Source organism: Vicugna pacos, unplaced genomic scaffold, assembly GCF_048564905.1.
Source record: "Vicugna pacos unplaced genomic scaffold, VicPac4 scaffold_18, whole genome shotgun sequence".
NCBI lineage: Eukaryota > Metazoa > Chordata > Mammalia > Artiodactyla > Camelidae > Vicugna > Vicugna pacos.
In genome coordinates, this window is record NW_027328739.1 from 1,465,938 (window position 1) to 1,484,440 (window position 18,503).

Sequence of the window (18,503 nt, forward strand, 5' to 3'; positions counted from 1 at the left end):
CCATGCAAAACCGTACAGAAATACAAAGCAGAAATTATACTTTTCAAACTATTCAAAAATAGTGAAGATGTGAGAAACTCACAAATTAATTCTATGAAGCTATCATCACCCTGATAGCAAAGCCAACAAACAAAATACAGGCAAAGAGAATTTCAAGTCAATATCTTTAATTGATATAGATGCAAACATTTAAAAAAATATCATTAGCAAACTAAATCCAGCAAAATCTAAAATGAATTATACATCATGTAAATTTTAATTCATTGCAGGGTCATAAGAGAGGATGAAATTACATGAAATCAATCAGATTAATACACCACATTAACCAAACCAAAAGGGAAAATGATGTGGTCATCCCAATAAATCCATAAAAAGCATTTCACAAACTTCAAATTTTATTCATTAAATAGCAGCAACAACAGCAACAACAACAAGAACAACAGAAACAACAACAGAAAACTCTTACCAAAGTAGGATTCAGGAAATATATCTCAACATAACTAAAGTCATTAATTACAGACCCACATACAACATAATATGCAAAAGTGAATAACTGAAAGGCAAATTAAGGAATAATAAAAGGATGTCCACTCTCACCATTTCTATTAAACACAGTATGGGAAGTCCTAGCAACAGCAATCAGACAAGAAAATAAGTTATTCAAGTTGGACTGAATGAAGTAAAACTGTTATTATTTTAGATGACATGATAATCTATACAGAGAACCCTAAAGATTCTCCACACCAAAATAACTAAATCTAATAAACACATTTAGCAAAGTAGCATGATTCATGATTAATATACAAAAACAGTCAATTTCTTTACACTAACAATGAAATATTCCATAATTTTAAAAAATCCATATTATATCAGATCAAAAATGAAAAGCCTAAGAAAAAAACCAAGATAATAAAATCTATAGGACACTGATAAATAAATTTGAAGATGATGCAAAGAAATGGAAAATAATCTCAAGGTCTTAGTACAGAGAAATTAATATTGTTAAAATATACATACTACAAAAGATCGTCAACAGATATAAAGTGATTCAGATCGAACTACATGATATTTTTCTCAGAAATTTAAACAGTCCTAAGATTTGTATGGAACTGCAAATGAACCAGAAAGGCAAAAGGAACTATGAGGATAAAGAAAAAAGTTTGAGGCATAAACCATAATCCTCCCAGATCTCAGACTATATTATATAAACAGTAATCAAAACAGCACAATACTGGAAAATGAACAAACATCTATATCACTAGAACAGAACACAGAGGCAGAAATAAAACATCACACCTATGGTCAACTAAACTATGACAAAGGAAACAAAAACATACAATGCCTAAAACACAGTCTTCAGCAAGTTATGTTGAGAAAGCAAAAGAGCTACATGTAAATCAATGAAATTAGAACACTACCTCACACTGTATAAAAATAAACTCAAAATGTTTTTAATATCTCAATCTAATACTTGACACAATAAAATTCCTGGAAACTAACAGATGCAAAACAAAACATAAATTGCAGCGAATTTTTCAAATGTCCAGCTCCCAAGCTGAAAAGAGTAAAAGCGAAATAAACAAATAGGTCCTAATAAAAATTAAAACCTTCTAAACAGCAAAATAAGCAATATGAAAAGATGAATTTCCAAATGGGAGAAAACATTAGGAAACAATGCATTCAATAAGAGGCTAATTTCTATAATACACAAATCGTTCATACAACACCATTTCAAAAATCTACAAGCAACTAAGCCTGTAAATGAGCAGAAGACAAGTCTCCAAAGAAGACACACAGATAACAAACAGAAACATAAAAACATGCTAACATTCCTAATCGTTATACAAAGGCAAGACAAAAATAAAATAATGTTTTACCTCACACAAGTGAGAAGGGCTGTCATCCAAATCTCTACAAATAATAAAGACTGGGAAAGTTGTGGAGAAAAAGGGACACTCCAATGCTGTTTGTGGGAATGAAAATTGGTGAAAGCACTTTGGAAACATTTTGGAAGTTCCTTTAAATAATAAAGATAGAAATATCATATGATCCAGCAATCCCACTCCTGCGCATGTAAAGCATAAAACCTGAAAACAAAGAATCCTAAGGTAAAACTTAAGAAGTACACTCTGAAAATGGACTTACCATGATTCTACATATGTCTCCTCTGGCAAGGGAAGCAGAAGCAAATCTAACAAAATACGATTGTATGACTCTAAACAGATTTACACTGCAGAAGAAATGATCAATAAAATTAAAAGTCAACCAACTCACTGGGAGAATATATTTTCAAGTGATATGTTCCAATCAAGTGTTAATATCCAAATATATGGCAAACTCTTACCCGACAACAACAACAAAAAAGGGCAAACAATCCAAATAAAAACAGTGTCCATACGAACTGAATAGATAGATCGGAATCAATTATCTGTAGAAAACATCCAGTTGGCTAAATGACACATGAAAATATATTCAGAGTTATAAAATATTAGGTAAGTCATAAACCAAAAATGAGACAAGACCTCACACTTGTCAGAAGGTTCTCATCAAAAAGAAAAGAAATAGATGTGGGTGAGATTGTGGAGATAAAGTAACACCATGGACACTGTTGATAGGAATGCAAAGTATTGATTACATTGCATATATACATCAAATTTTCTTCATCCATTTTTCTCTCTAGGGATGTTGGGTTTGTAGGCCCCTGTCTGAAGGCTCTAGAGAATAAGCCCATGGGCTGAACTGATAAACAAGCTGTGAGGAATGTCACATATCCAGGCTGGATAAGAAATGGCCTGCTCATTGTATCCAGTATGGTTGGCTGGATAGCCTATGCTGGGTAAGATCCTCAGAGGAGGACAACCTAAGACAGGCACAGCCGGCTTGTTAAGAGATGGCCTACTTAATGAATTTCCGTGATGAACTTTAAAGCAATCCTTGATAATTTAACATCCTGTGCTTACTGCAGGAGCATGGGGACATAAATAGCTTAAGATTATTAACATTGTTATAACTTAGATTATATGTGAGTTATTGTGCATGTCCTGTATAAATGCTTCTTCTAAGAATAAATAAACAGGGAACTTCTTCGCTTCTCTCCACACAGTGTTTGTGTGTATATGATATCTTGCCACTGACAGGGTTAGTTTAATTTGTTGGGAGTATATTAAAAGAATTTTGCATTATATACAATGCTCTTTTTCCACCTATTGAGAAGATTATGTGAGTTTTATTTCACATTCTATTAGGGTGGAATGTCACCTTTATTGATTTGAATATTTTGAAGTATCCTTAAACCCAGGGATAAATCCCTTTACTCATGCATGTGTATGATACATTAAATGTGTTGTTGAATTCATTTTCCTTCTGTTTTGTAGAGAATTTTGTCACATGTGTTCATCAGGGTTAATATTCCATATTTTGCATCTGATGTTCTTTCTACCATTGTTATGCAAATAAAGTTGACATCATAAAACAAGTTTGGAATCTTTCACCCCCTTCAAATTCTTGGAAGATTTGGGGAAGAATTGGTGAAAAATTGTCTTCAAATGTATGACAGAATTCAACAGTAATGTCATCTTGTAAATATTTTCTGGTTTGGGAGGTATGGATTACTAAATTACTCATGCACACTTTTGCTCTATTTAACTTTCTAATTACTTCTTGATTCAGTATGGGAAGACATATGTTTCTGGGAATTTGTCTTTTGTTCTCAGTCATTCAAATTTTTGGCGAGTGGTAATTTCTTATATTGCTATGCATCTCTACAACATGAGAGCTAATATCTTATCTATTATTTCTAATATTATTTGAGTCTTTATTTTCTTAGCCAACCTAAATGTTTGTCCACTTTATGTTTAAAAAAAACAGAGACTGGTATTTATTTTATCTTTTCAATTGTTTCTCTTGTTATTTGCCTTACTCTCATTGAATCAATTTTCTTCTTTATTCTTTCTGTTTTCTCCTAGATTCTTGATGTGTAAAGTTAAGTATTGTGAATCTTTGTTTTTCTTTTATTATTAAATGTCATTTATTTATTTATTTACATATTTATTCGTTTATTTATCATTGAAGTATGCCATTAACAATGTGTCAATCTGTGGTGTACATCATAGTGTCCCCGTACATGTGTATAATTCTGTGCCTATTAAACGTTACTTCATGATATTTAACTTACTGTGCTGTGTCATTCAAAAGAAATTTTGAAAAAATCTTTTATTATATATAGTGGATAACATTTATAAATCTACAGCTCCCAAATATATCCTCTGGCAGCCCCTTTCCGCAGTAATCATAAAATTTCTAGCAGATCTGCTAGTGTGTTTCAGTTTTGTAGATGAAATCATAGTGTTTTCATCCAAATATTTTTTTAAGCTTCTTCATATGTAATGTCATGTATTATATTTCTTTCTCTTTCTGGCTTACTTCAATTAGAATGGCACTTTTGGGGGACATCCATTTTGCTGCAAATATCATTGTTTTATCATTTCTTATTCCAGAATATTATTCCAATTTGTAAATATGGCATAACTTCTTTATACTGTCATCTGTTGTTGGGCAATTAGGTTGCTTGCATGTTGTGACTCTTGTACATAGCACTTCTAAGGACATTGGGGTGCAGGTGTCTTTTTGGAATAGGGTTCCCTTTGATATATACCCAAAAGTGGGATGGCTGGATCGTATATTTTGCTTATTTTTATTCTTTATAGGAATCCCCATCCTTGTTTCCAAAATGACTGCACCAATCTACATTCCTACCAACAGTGTAGGAGGGTTCCCTTTCTCCACAGCTTCCACAGCATTTATTGTTTGTGGACTTTTGAATGATGACCATTGTGACTATTGTGAAGTGATACTTCATTATAGTTTTGTATTGCCCTTCTCTGATAATGATAGTGAGTAATTTTTTTCATATATCTGTGTGGTATTTGAATGTCTCTATTGTAGATTTCTTTATTTAGGGCTTCTGCACATTTAGAGATCGGGTTTCTTGTTTTTTTTTAATTCTTATTAGGTTGTATGAAGACTTTATATTTTGGAAATTAAGACTTTATCAGTTGCATCGATTCTTAATATTTTCTTTAATCTTGTAGGTTGTCATTTTGCTTCTTTTATGATTCCCTTTGTTGTGCAAAAGTTTATAAGTTTAATTAGGTCCCATTTATTAATTTTGCTCTTACAGCCCTTACCTGGGTTGTCTATTCTAGGACATCATTGCTGAGATTTATCTCAGAGTGTTTTGCCTGTTTTCTTCTTGGAGATTTACTGTGTCTTGCTTATACTTAAGTCTTCAAGCCATTCTGAGTTTATTCTTGTTTATGGAGTGAAGGATTGTTCTAACTCCATTGCTCTGCATGCTTCTATCCTGTTTTCCCAACACCACCTGGTGAAGAGATGGTCTTTTCTCTCTCATATTCCTGGCTACTCTGTCAAAGATTAATTGAACATAGACCTGTAGATTTATTCCTATGCTCTCTATTCTGTTCCATTGGTCCATATGCCTGTTTCTTTACCAATATGATGTCATTTTCATTATTGTAGCTCTGCAATAGTGTATGGAGGCCTGATGGTTTATGCCTCCAGCCTCTTTCTTTTACTTCAATATTGCTTTGGAAACTATGGATCTTTTATGAATCTATTTAAAACTTAAGATCATTTGTTTCAGTCCTAAAAAGAAATGTTTTGCATAATTTGATAGGAAATCAAATTTTCTTGCCTCATCATTGTGGCTAGGATTTCCAAGACTATATTGAATTGAAATTGTGAGAATGGGCAACCTTGTCTTGTCTCAGGTTTTTGTGAGAAGGGTTTCAGTTTTTCCACCATTGAGTAGCTTGCTGGTTACATATTTGTCATAAATACCTTTTATTATGTTGAGATATGGTGCCTCTGTTCCCTCTGGGATAAGAAATTTTTTTGCAGATAGGTGTTAAATGTTATCAAATGCTTTTTCTGCATCTACTGAGATGATCATGTGCTTTTTTGTCGTCTCTTTAGTTGATATGGTGTATCACAATTGATTGATTGATTTGCATATGTTACAGCATCCTTGCGTTCCTGGGATGAACCTAACTTGATAATGGTGCATGATCTTTTACATGCTGTTGGATTCTGTTAATAATTTCTTAAGGAATTTTACATATATGTTTATCAAAGATATTGGCCTATAGTTTTCTTTTTAGGTAGTGTCTTTGTCTGGTTTAGTTATCAGGTTAATGTTGGCCTTATGGTGTGAGTTTGGGAGTTCTAGCTCCATATCAATCTTTTGGAAGTATTTGAGGAGGACTGTTATGTATTTTTCTTTGTATGTTTGGTCAAATTCCCCTGTGAAGCTATTTGGGTCTGAAATTTTGTTTGCAGAGATTCTTTATTTTATTGATAACTCTATTCCATTTCTGGTGATCTGTCAGTTCAAATGGTCAATTTCTTCTTGATGCAATAAAGGTGGGCTGAATATTTCCAGAAACTTCTCCATTTCTTCTAGGTTATCCAGTTTGTTTCCATGCAGTTGCTCATGGTAATCCCTTATGATATTATGCAAATTTGTTTTACTCTTAGTAGTTTCTCCATTTTCATTTCTTATGTTATTTGTGTGCTCTCTCTTTTCTTCTTGGTGAGCTGTCCTGAGTTTTTTCAGTTTTGTTGATTATTTCAAAAAACAATAAGATTGATTTTTTCTATTTTTTAATTTTTATTTCTATTCTTTCTCCCTTGATCTTTATTTTCCCACTTTTTGGTGACTTTTGGTTTTGTTGGCTCTTCTTTTCATGATTAGTTTACATAGAACGTTAGATAATTTACTTGAAATTGCTCTTCTACTTTGAGGCAGAACTTGTCATTATGAACTTCCTTCTTAAGCCTGCTTTAACTGTATTCCATAGACTTTGTAAAGTGTTGTGACATATTTCTCAAGATTTTTTTTAATTTCTTCTTTTACTACAACACCTCCCCCCTTGTTTTAGTACCATGTTTTTTAATTTACATGTTGTCATATTTTCTCCATTTTCTGTGATTGATTTCTAGTTTCATGGTATAATACTCAGAAAAGATGCTTGAAATTATTTTTATCTTCTTAAATTGGTTGAGGCTTCTTCTGTGCCTGAGTAAATAAACTATCCTAGGAAATGTTCCATGTGCACTGGAAAAGAATATATATTCTGTTTTGGGGAGAAGTACTGTTTTGAAAACATCAACCAACTCCAATTATTTTATCGTATCTTTTAGAATCTTTGTTCCCTAATTAATTTTCTGTCTGAAAGACCAGTCTAGTGATGGTAATTGGGAGTTATATTCTCCTACTGTGATTGTGTTCCCATTGATTTCTCACTTTTTATCTATTAGTATTTGCTTTCTGTATTAAGGTGCTCCAATATTGAGTGCATATATCTTAATGAGTATAATACCCTCATTTTTATTGCTCCTTTAATTATTATATCATGTCCTTGTTTATCTTTCTCTATGGCCTTTCTTGCAAAGTCTACTTTGTGTGAAGTCAGTACTGCAATTCCTGCTTTCTTGTCATGTCCATTTGCATGGAATATACTTTTCCATCTTTTGACTTTCAATTGATGTGTGTTCCTCTTACTAAAGTGGGTCTCTTGTATACTTCATAATGTAGAGTCTTGTTATATTATCCAATCTGACAATATATATCTTTTGATTGAAGCACTAAGTCCATTAACATTTGTAAAAATTATTTATAAACTGGTGTTTATTTCCATTTTGAACTTAATTTTCCGGTTGATTTGGTATTTCTTTTTTGTTCATTTCTTTTTCTGTTTGTGGCTTGATAAGTTTTCTTTTTTATCTTGGTTTTTTTCTGGCTTTGTGACTTCATTGTAAGATTTTGACTTATGGTTACCCTGTTTTGTATGTATATTGACCCGTTACTATAACTGTTTATATCAACTGAAAGGAATACAAACTCAAACCCATCCTACAGAGAACAGAAACAGGAAGAAAATACTCTGTATTCTCCTATTTCACTCTCTGACACTTAAAAATTTTGATGTCCTGTTTTACAACATCATGTTTATTCTGTTGTAAGTCATTGTAGCTATTGCCTTTCTAATTATGACTTTCTCATTTCTATAGCATCCTGCTTCTTCATTTTTAGAGAAGATGTTTCATTATTTCTTTTTCTGTTGCTAAATTCTTTTAGTATTTGCTTGTGTGGAAGTTATTTATCTCTCTTTCTATTCTAAAGGATAGCCTTGCTTGATACATTATCTTAGATAGCAGCTTTCTCTCATTCTCGACTTTGAATATGCCTTGCCACTGCCTTCTGTCTGTTGTATTTGTGTGGGAAACGTTTTTCTAAATATAATGTATATAATTATATATATATATATATATGTAAAGAATACCTACAAATGAAGTTAACAAATAAGGAGAAAACGTTTATAATAAAAAATAGAAAAAATTGATTGTAGAATTTAAAACTGTTCCAAAGAAATTAAAAGATCTCTTATGTTAATGTTGTGAAACAATGTGTTTGAACCAACCATACTACCCAAAGGAATCTATATTTAATTTGATTCTTGTTAAAATACCCATGAGATTTTTCCATTAAATAGAAGAAATAATTTCAAAAATTTTAATGTAAACACAAAAATCATGAGTTGACAAAATAATCTTGAAAAAGAGTATTAAATTTAATAGTGTAAATTCTCAGATGTTAAACAGTCTTTCAAAGCTTTAGTTATTTAAACAATATGATACTGGTTCTAAAACTGACACCTATCAATAAAAGAGAATAGAGCAACCAGATATAATCCCTCACACCTATGATCAATTAACCCATGAAAAAGGAAGCAAGAGTATGAAATGAAGAAAGGAGATTCTCCTGAAAAAGTTGTGCTGGCGAGATTGAACAAGTGAAATATAGATTAGAATATTTCCTCACATTGTATACAATCAGTAAGCACAGAATATCTTTTATATATTTTGTTTACTTATATTTCTTGCAGCTGTAATTTATAGATCTATGTTAAGATAATTTATTTCACTTATCAAATATATTCCTATGTTATTCTTCTTGGTATAAATTTACACGCAATTGTCTTCCTAATTTCTCTTTCTGATAATGTGTTGTTACTATATAAAAATGCAATGGATATTTTGCATATTAATTTTATATTCTGCAAGTTTTCTTGGTTTGTTCATTATTTCTATCAGTCACTGGAGGAGACTATGAAGTTTGTTATCTATGTATAAATAGGTCATCTTTAAAAATTTTACTGCTTGCGTGCAAGTTGTATGCATTTTATATTTTTTCTTGACTAGTTGTTCTGGCTAGGACTTCTAGTAGCGTAATTTATGACTTGTGAGAATGAGCTACTTTTTCTTATTATAGGACCAGAGGAAAACCTTCCTGTATGTTAACATTGAACTTGATGTGAGTCATGGGTTTCTCATATATGGCTTTTGTTATGTTTAGTCATATTATATCTAGAGCGAATTTGTTAAGAATTTTTTATAAAAATGTTAAGATCAGATCTGTGAAAAATATTCCTACATATATTGAGATTGTTATTTTTCAATTCTTTGTTTTTTAAGGGATGGATCACATTTATAGATTTTCATACGTTAAATAAAATTTATGAATCAGGACTAAATCCAACTTAACTATACTTTATAATACTTATAATATGCCATGAATTCAGCTTGCTAATATTTACTTTGAATGGAATATACACATACTGAAGGAAAAATTTACATTGTAGCTTGAGTGAACACTTATTTATTGAAACATTCTATGACTCATTTTGAATTTGGCTTATGCTTATTGGAATTTATATCTAAATAAATAATACAAATTTTTTAGAACTGGATTTACTACAGATTACTGATACAGAACATAGCTATTATTAACAACTGGTGCACAAAACACTTGCCTTAAAATGCCGCATTATAGTAACATTGCCAGCTGTTTCAGGACTGAGAAACATATTACTTCCTAAATTGCATTACCTGGTATTTTCCATCCCAACCCACATATATTGTTATTTCTTTGTTTTTTCATTGTTTGTTTGTTTGCTCCTTAATGGAGGCACATTTTATTGAACCCAGGATCTTGTGTATAAGTGTATTTATCAACATCATTTTGGAATATTTAACAGAAGCCACAAGAGTATGGATTATAAAGATGACAAGAAAGTTTATTACTTCTAGGGACTGAAAAACCTCTGAATGAAAGAACGGTAAAAATAAACTTTAGTAAGTATACTATAAGATTATCTCTTTTTTAATTTTAAAGTAGAATACTAAATTACTTTTGTTTTACATAGAGCACTGAATTACAATTTAAAACAAAAACTCCCCCCTTTGGGATTTCTTAAATTTGATTCATTTTTTTAATCTAGTTTTATTTCATAAATATTTACCATTTATTTATAAACATACCAAATAAGCTGATAATTATTCTGCTCATGTTTTGAATATAGAGCTACTTATTGTAAAGTACACAGATAAATAACTACTTCCATTTCCAAATCAAATATAGTTTCACATTAATTACAAATTATAATGAAATATGTATACCTTTTCTGTACAAGTTTACACAAGTTTCACTTTAAATTCTGAAACTTTAAAATTATTTTATATATTTTGTTCTTTATTTATACTCTGTTCACCAATCTGGTATAAATTTGTGTACAAAAGGTTGCAGATTGGTTTTATTTCATAGACCCCAAAATTAAATTATTTAAAAAGATTTTGTGGGGACAATATTTACTGAACACTATAAAAGTAACCATCATATATGCTTCATTTTAAGTAAATGAATGAGAAGTAAACAGTGGCTGAATGTTTCACTTGATTTGTTAGGAGACCAGTCGTTTTGTGATGTCACATCTACTCAGGGTGAGAACCACTATGATGGCCTAGCAGTTTATCTTTACAGGCCTGCTGCAGCATCATTTGAATCTGCAGTGCTCAAAATCCCACAGATTAGAAATGTAGCTGTAGAAAAAGTTATTTAAATGGCAAAAGTTTCATCAGAATTTGAAGATGTGTCCCATAAATATGGATCAACTGGTTCAGTAAACTCCAGTAGATCTCTATTGTGTGAACAAATATTCTCTGATGACTTGGACTTGAAGTCTATGACTGAAGAAAATGCTTTTCAGACTTTGTCTGAAGAATTCTTGATATAAAGAACATTTTACAAATATTGTGTCTCTAAACCAGATGAAGATAATGATTTTTGTTTTCTGGCATTTCCAAGAAAACTCTGGAAAATGCCTGGGAGTGACCAATTTAAATCCATCTTGTGGGATGATAATGGAACTTCCATAGTGATTGATGAAGATGTCTTTAAGAAGGAAGTTTTGGAAAGAAACGCCTCTTTCAGAATATTTGAAACTGGAAGTATGAAAAGTTAAGTTACACAGCTTAAACTTTATGGGTTTAGTAAAGAGTGGCAGAATTTTCAAAGATCTGCTTGTATAGATGTCTTTCTAGCAGAAGAAAAAGTAGTTTCTGTTTTAAGCAAGGTACTCCGATATTTTAGTTACCGCTTGGTAACTTATATATAAAATTTTATTTTGTACACCAATCTATGGTAATGTAAATGTAAAGCTAGATTTTGAAAATTTTATAAAACTACTAAGGCTAAAATACTTTATTTTTTCTAAAAAATTAGGTCAGTGTCTTAAGTAGTCAAGACTATGAGAAACTTTTCTTGCAACCATGAATCTTATCAGAAATCTAAATAAAGTTATTAAAGCTGCTTTTTAAAAGTGGCATTCACAGTTACTGCAAATGCTAACCCTTAAATTTGATGACTATACTATTTAAATGTGTATTTTCCAAATAAGGAACTTCAAAATATTGTCAGCAATGTTCACATTTTGATAATATTATCTTTGCATTGTAAACTTGAAATCTGAGATTTTATAGGTTAGGCTTATTGTAGTCTTGTATTTTGGTTTAAATTTTACTAAAATCTTTCTCCTTTGGGTCTAGCTGCAGTTCTATCATTATCCAAATTTTAAACTAGTTTGCCCCTAGCTTTTAGTGAGAATTAAAAGAAGAGTTGGGATTAAAAATGCCCCTCTGATATCTTCATTGGCTGAAGAATTCAAGAAGAAGCACATTTAAGCAGGGGATTATGTGGATAATCATAACTCTGGTTTTGTGACTGACACTAGTGCAGAAAATGCATTTTTGCCTTCTGCAAATTTAAACATGCCTCTAATAATAAAGCCCTCTACTAGCCACATAATTGGTGATACAACTACCCGGATCAGAGGTAATTTTTCTCCTCCATCATCAATGTCAGTTAGACCACCAGAACAAATTGCTGTGGATCAACGTGCTATTTTAAATCAGTTGACCACTGTCCACGGGCACTCCCAAAGCAGCTACACTGAAGCAAATGGCCATGTTGTGAACTTCATTACAGCTACAACTTCTACTTCTCAGTACAGCATCTTGTCTCCCACACAGAGCAATTATTTTGGACAGATGTTGGAGCCTTCTACTTTTCCAAATAGATATCACAACATATCTGCCAATGAAGGTCGATTTTCTCAGCTTCAACCAGGGAGCAACACACGGTTTCCAGTGCCAGTGATAGCTGATATATCAGCTAACTCTCCTTCAAGGCCAACTCATCAGCCATCTTCAGCTTATGGACGTCAATCAAATTACAACTGATCTACCATAGGACTACCAGATTATGCAGGATAACAAAGATTAAAATTGATGTTGGCAAATGTCGACAAATATCTGCAATTTTCTTATTTGAAAAATAAACATAGATGTGTATCTGTATTTTCCTTATTTATTTTAAATAGAGTTAAGAGTTAAATGGGAGACTAAGTTACCATTTAAACACAAAAATAGATATTTGATATGATCATTTGATGGAAAAATATGGGAGTAAATTTAAATAATTTCTTGTAAGGAAGAAGAAGAAATGGAAGAATTTGGAAAAAGACTAAAACATGGAGAGAGGGAAAATTACTAAGTGGTTTCTGGTTCATCCTGGAAAGAATTAAAAGTGTTAAGTTAGGATAGGTTGGAACTGGAAATAAATGCAGGAACTGGCCCAGGTATCATGATCTCTCTTATGTCATCCCTGGAATCATAAAGCTCACATGATGTAGTCTCAGATGGCACATTCAGCATGTGGTACAATTTAAGAAGTAATTTTATCTATGGTCTTATTTGTGCTGTTCTCAAAGCATTCCAGTTGGTGCTTTAATTTCCTGCCCTCAAGATTCTACACTATATTTTCTAGTCAATACTTTATTTTGCTTTTATGTTCCAGCCAAATACATTCTTACGTCCTCAGGGTGGCACTTAATTCCTTAAAAACTCTTAGCCCACAAACTTAACTCTGTTTAGTCATTTATTTATAAATCTGGCAACTGACTACCTTGGCATATCCTTACATTTCACTGTATCTAGAGATACATCCAGGCAAATGCTTGTCAACAATTTAAGTTGCAAACTCAACACTTTGGCTCCAGCTCATCCTTGGAATTTCGGTGTCCTCCTTTTACCTACTTACACTTTCCCAGTGTCAGCACAGAAACCACCTCCTCCAGATATTTTCTGTCTATTCCCCATTCCTTGTCTAACTTGGATACCAGCACAGTAAGCAAAGCACATGCCACCTGATGCATTTTAGTATTTAGTGAATGAAAAATACATGTTGACTTTAAGCAAAATCTACTTTCCTGAAACAACAAAACTCTCATGGTTTTCAAAATATTTCGTTATGGTCTTTACTCTTCACCACAAAGTAGCTCGTTTCATAGCCCAAATACTAGTCATTCAAGACAGTAATTGGAGGCAGATCCAGGAGACAAAGTATGAGTTTCTTCTTAATTCATGCCTCCAGAGGACTAAAGCATTCCATTCTCATTTGTTGGGTTTTTTCCTGTCTCTTCATCACCCACCCACCCCAAAATAGCTGAGTTTCTTCCCCATACCAATTACTATCCTGACTTCTATTTAATTTACTTCTTAGAATCAGAGCTTTGTACAGAAGAGTCAGTGCCATTGCAAACCTTTAATGAACGTTTGTACAACCCACAAAACCTTCCCCCTTCTAACCTTTACCAAGGGAGTATCTAATAGGTACTAGGCCCTTGTATGTGGTGGTCATATTCAGTAACAAAATTGCAATCTTATATGTGAGGACTAGAAGGAGGTGAGGGTTGTGGAATTAAAAATTTGTTCAACTGCAAGAATACCAAATTTCTGCAGATATTAGGAAATATGAAATATTCATGGAAGATTTGACAATTTCCCATTAATTTAAAATAAAATGTGAAGCATTTTCAGAATGTGAAATGCACTGAAATGCTGGAAAAATTGTAGGCAATGTCAGGGAGCCTTAGGCTTCTGCTCACAATCATGCTGCCAGTGCCAGCTGATAATAATTGAATGGCACTTTGAGTCCTGAAAAATGTGTCATCAGTTGTGAAGAAAGCCTTTGATAATATGGAGAATGGGCAAATGGGCCAGGGTAATCTCTAGCAATATCCCAGCAATATGACCTTTACCAAGAGAAGAAAAGAGCCCACTTGCAGCAGGAGAACTGTGTCTGGACAGCAGTGGTTGTTCCTACAACAGAAACATCAAACTTTTATATTTGTCAGCTCAAATCTGATGGTGGCTATGTTGTTGCTTACATTAGCATTCTGGGGCTCAGATGGATTGATTCAATAGTTAGTTTCCAGCTCTCTTATCAGTCAATGGGTCTTACCATGATCATCTTAACAGGGTTCTATACTTATAAGTCAAAAGTTACAGTTTACTTTCAAAATTAGAAATTCTAAAGAAGAATTTTGTTTGTTTGTCCATCTGTGGTTTTCTACCAGGGAAATCTAGACTATTGGCAAAATTACAAAAGTGGGGTTGTGCTTTGAAAATTATTATGAGATCGGCCGACTGAATTCTTCCCACTAAATACTGCAAATCTGTCTACCACTGTGTGTGTGTGAAGATGGATTGTTAAGCAGTAAATTTTTCTTAGCTGAGTAATCAGTGAATTATTCCTCTGCATCTGGCAGTATCTCTGTGAATTAAGAGTTCCATTGAGCCACCAGAATTTCTTCCGATCAGGGAGAGGTAGATTATATTTCTCCCAGTATAAAATTTGTTACCTGTTCGTTGAATCCCGAACTGATGCTAGGGCCAGACCACTGAACCCTTGAATTGGACTGAAGCATATACATACTCCAGTCCCCAGAGCCCAGCACAGGACTGTGTCTCTTATTAATTTAAGTATATATCCAAGTTTTTTTCTTTTAATTCTCATTGTTGACATAACTTATTTTGTCTTTGAACACCCGTTGACTAATTTATAGAGACTGAACCACTGACTTATTCCTGTTCAACTACAAATTGCAATAACCTTTCTTTCCTTGGACTACCTGGAATAGAGTGAGTGTAGTCATCATTTTGAAAGCAGTCCTCAGTCCTAATAATGCAGAATCTTTACACATCTTTGCCCAGCACTTGAGCAAGAATGTTTGTTTTGGATCTCTGGCATTATTCACACATCCCCTAATTAAACCATGAGAAAACACCACATTTTTATCCAAAATCAAGTCTTTGTCAATATTGCATTCCCATTGCAAAACAGTTAAGAATTGTAGGATTTCTGAGATTTTACCTTGCTGAGATTTTTAGCAACCTAGCATGATCATTTCTTACAGATGCTGTCAGGGAGATGAGACCATCATTCAGAGACAGTGAACTTTATCTCTCACAGCAAGAGCAGCCATTATTAAATTTGTATCTATTCCCTAATCTCAGATGAATACACAGAGTGAAATTTTGATGCCTTCAGAAACAGTGGGCTGTTAACCTGAAGAAAGTTTAAGGCATGGTAAAACACTAATTTTAATATTATCTTTATGAATAATTTATTAGAATCACTTATTTTTTAGTATCTTTACCTAGGATAACTATATCATGACTCAAGTTTACTTGCTGCATAAACAATCATGAGAAATGACATGGGAAATAATTACCATTGACTTTCCATTTTTCCTTCAGCTTTTATTGATATATAACTGGCAAAAAACATTGTGAAAGTTTAGGTGCACAGGATAGTGATTTGATTTACAAATATCATGAAATAAATATCATAGCAATTTTAGGGAATATTCATTATCTCATTTAGATACAATTTTAAAGAAATACAATTTGTCTTTTGGTTGTGATGAGAAAACATATGGTCTAATCTCTTAGCAACGTTCATATAGAACATAGAACAGTATTAATTGTAATTTTCATGTTACTAAGGGGCATCCCCATAACAGGTTTATTTTACTACTGGATGTTTGTAGTTTTTGAGTGCATTAATTAAATTCTCCTTTCCCAACCCCTGCCTCTGTTAACTACAAATGTAATCTTTTTTCTATAAGTATGTTTCTTTGTTTTTGAAGTGTACATTAATGTATAACACTGTGTTAGTTTCTCTTACACAACATACTCTTTTCTATATTTAATATGTTTCAAACTGATCAGAAGAATAAATCTAGTTATGATATGTTGCTATCTAAAGATATTTCATAGTTATTGACTATTCCCCATAGAGTACATTTTTTTCACTGACTCATTTAGTTTGCAAATTGAAAATTTTCTCTCTTAATTTTCCTCAACTATTTCTTTTTCTTCAACACATTTCCTTCCTTTTTTTGAACGAACTCTTTTTTTCTTTATGTGTAACTCCTTTTCTGTTTTGTTGTGTTCATTTGTTTTAAATTCCAATTATGAGTAAAACAATTCAGCATTTGTCATTCTCTACCTGAATTATTTCACTTTGCATATAACCCTCTTAGTCTACCAATTTGTTGCAAATGACAAGAAATTATTCATTTTAGATCTGAGTGATACCCCATTGTATTTTTATGTGTGTTTGTACATAATAATAAATATACATATATATATATTTAGTGTGTGTGTGTATATATATAGATAAATCTTTAGTTAATAGATGGGTCAATATATATACTATAAACACATATCTTCTTTATCCATCATCTATTGATGAGCAATTAATTTGCTTCCATATCCTGGCTATTTTAAATAATGCCACAGTGAAAATAGGACTGACTTTATCTTCTCTGATTAGTGTTTTTATTTTCTTGGAATAAGTATCCAAATATAGAAATGTTGGATCATATTTCATTTTTAATTTTTAGATAAAACTCCATACTTTTTTCCACAGTGGCAGCACAAATTTACATTCATTCAATCAGTGCATCAGGGTTCTTTTTCTTACATTCTCACCAACACATATTTGTTATCTTTTTGATAATAATCATTATGACAGGACTGACATAAAATCTCATTGTGTTTTGGAGTTGCATTTTTCTGATGGTTAGTGATGTTGACCGATTTCATGTGCCTGTTGGTTCCCATTCCCCCACTGTATATTCATTTCAGTAATGGGCTAAATGACCATAACTGTCTGATTTCATTTTTTGGCATTCCATTGTGTTCCATTATTCTATTTGTTCTGTGCCACTACCATATACATTACTGTAGCTTTGTATTATAGTTTAAAATCAGGGACAGTGATACATCCTCTTTGTTTTTGTCAAAGTTGTTTGGGTTTATAGTTTGTTTTCTTTTCTTTTATTTTTTTTAGTGATTTCAACTCTTTTGTGTTTACATGTAAATTTAATAATTATTTTTTGTAAGTGTCTGAAAATGCACTAGGTATTTTAATAGGGACTGAATTTAATTTGTGTATTTTGTTGTCTACTACTGTCATTTAAACAATATTGTTTTCCTACTCTATGAACAGAGTATATCCATTCATCTGTTTTCATTATCTTCAATATCTGTTATAAATATTTTATAGTGTTCTGAGTACAGGTCTTTTACCTCCTCGGTTGGATATATTTTTGATTTTTTTTTTTTTGGAATGCAACAGTAAATGAGACAGTTCCCTCAATTTTTCTATCTGTTAACTTGTTGTTAGTAAGTAGGAATGCAAGATTTCTGTATGTTAATTTTACATTCTGAAATTTTGCCAAATGCATTGATAATCCCTAGTAGTTCTGTGGCATCATTTTTAGGATTTCAATTTAAATTATTTCATTTGCATACAGATACGTCTACTTCTTTTCTTAATTCACTGTATTATATTTATATTTATTTTGGATAGCTATGGCTAGAATTTCCAATACAATACTGAATAAAAGTAGTAAGAGAGAACATTCTTGCCTTCTTCCTGCTCCAAAAGGAGATTCTTTCAGCTTTTAATCAGTGAGAGTCATGTTAGCTGAGTTCTTGTCATATATGACCTTAAGTGTGTTGAGGTATGTTTCCTTATGCCCACTTTGAGGAGAAATATGATCATAAATAGATACTGAATTGGCCTAAATATAATATGATTCTTTTGAGGTGACCATATAATTTTTATTCTTCAATTTGTTAGGTGTATATCATATTAATTAATTTGTTCATAATGAATCACATTTACATCCCTGGAATAAATGGAATTATTCATAATTTATAATCCTTTTTAT

General features: G+C 32.1%; 1 long non-coding RNA gene across 1 annotated transcript; it reads left to right on the top strand.

The window, feature by feature from the left end:
* Positions 1-11,108: 11,108 nt before the first annotated feature.
* On the top strand, positions 11,109-12,728 carry LOC140692833 (uncharacterized). The gene is made up of 2 exons (XR_012068436.1): positions 11,109-11,376; positions 12,448-12,728. It is a non-coding gene; the product is annotated as an uncharacterized lncRNA (long non-coding RNA).
* The last annotated feature ends 5,775 nt before the right edge of the window (positions 12,729-18,503 follow it).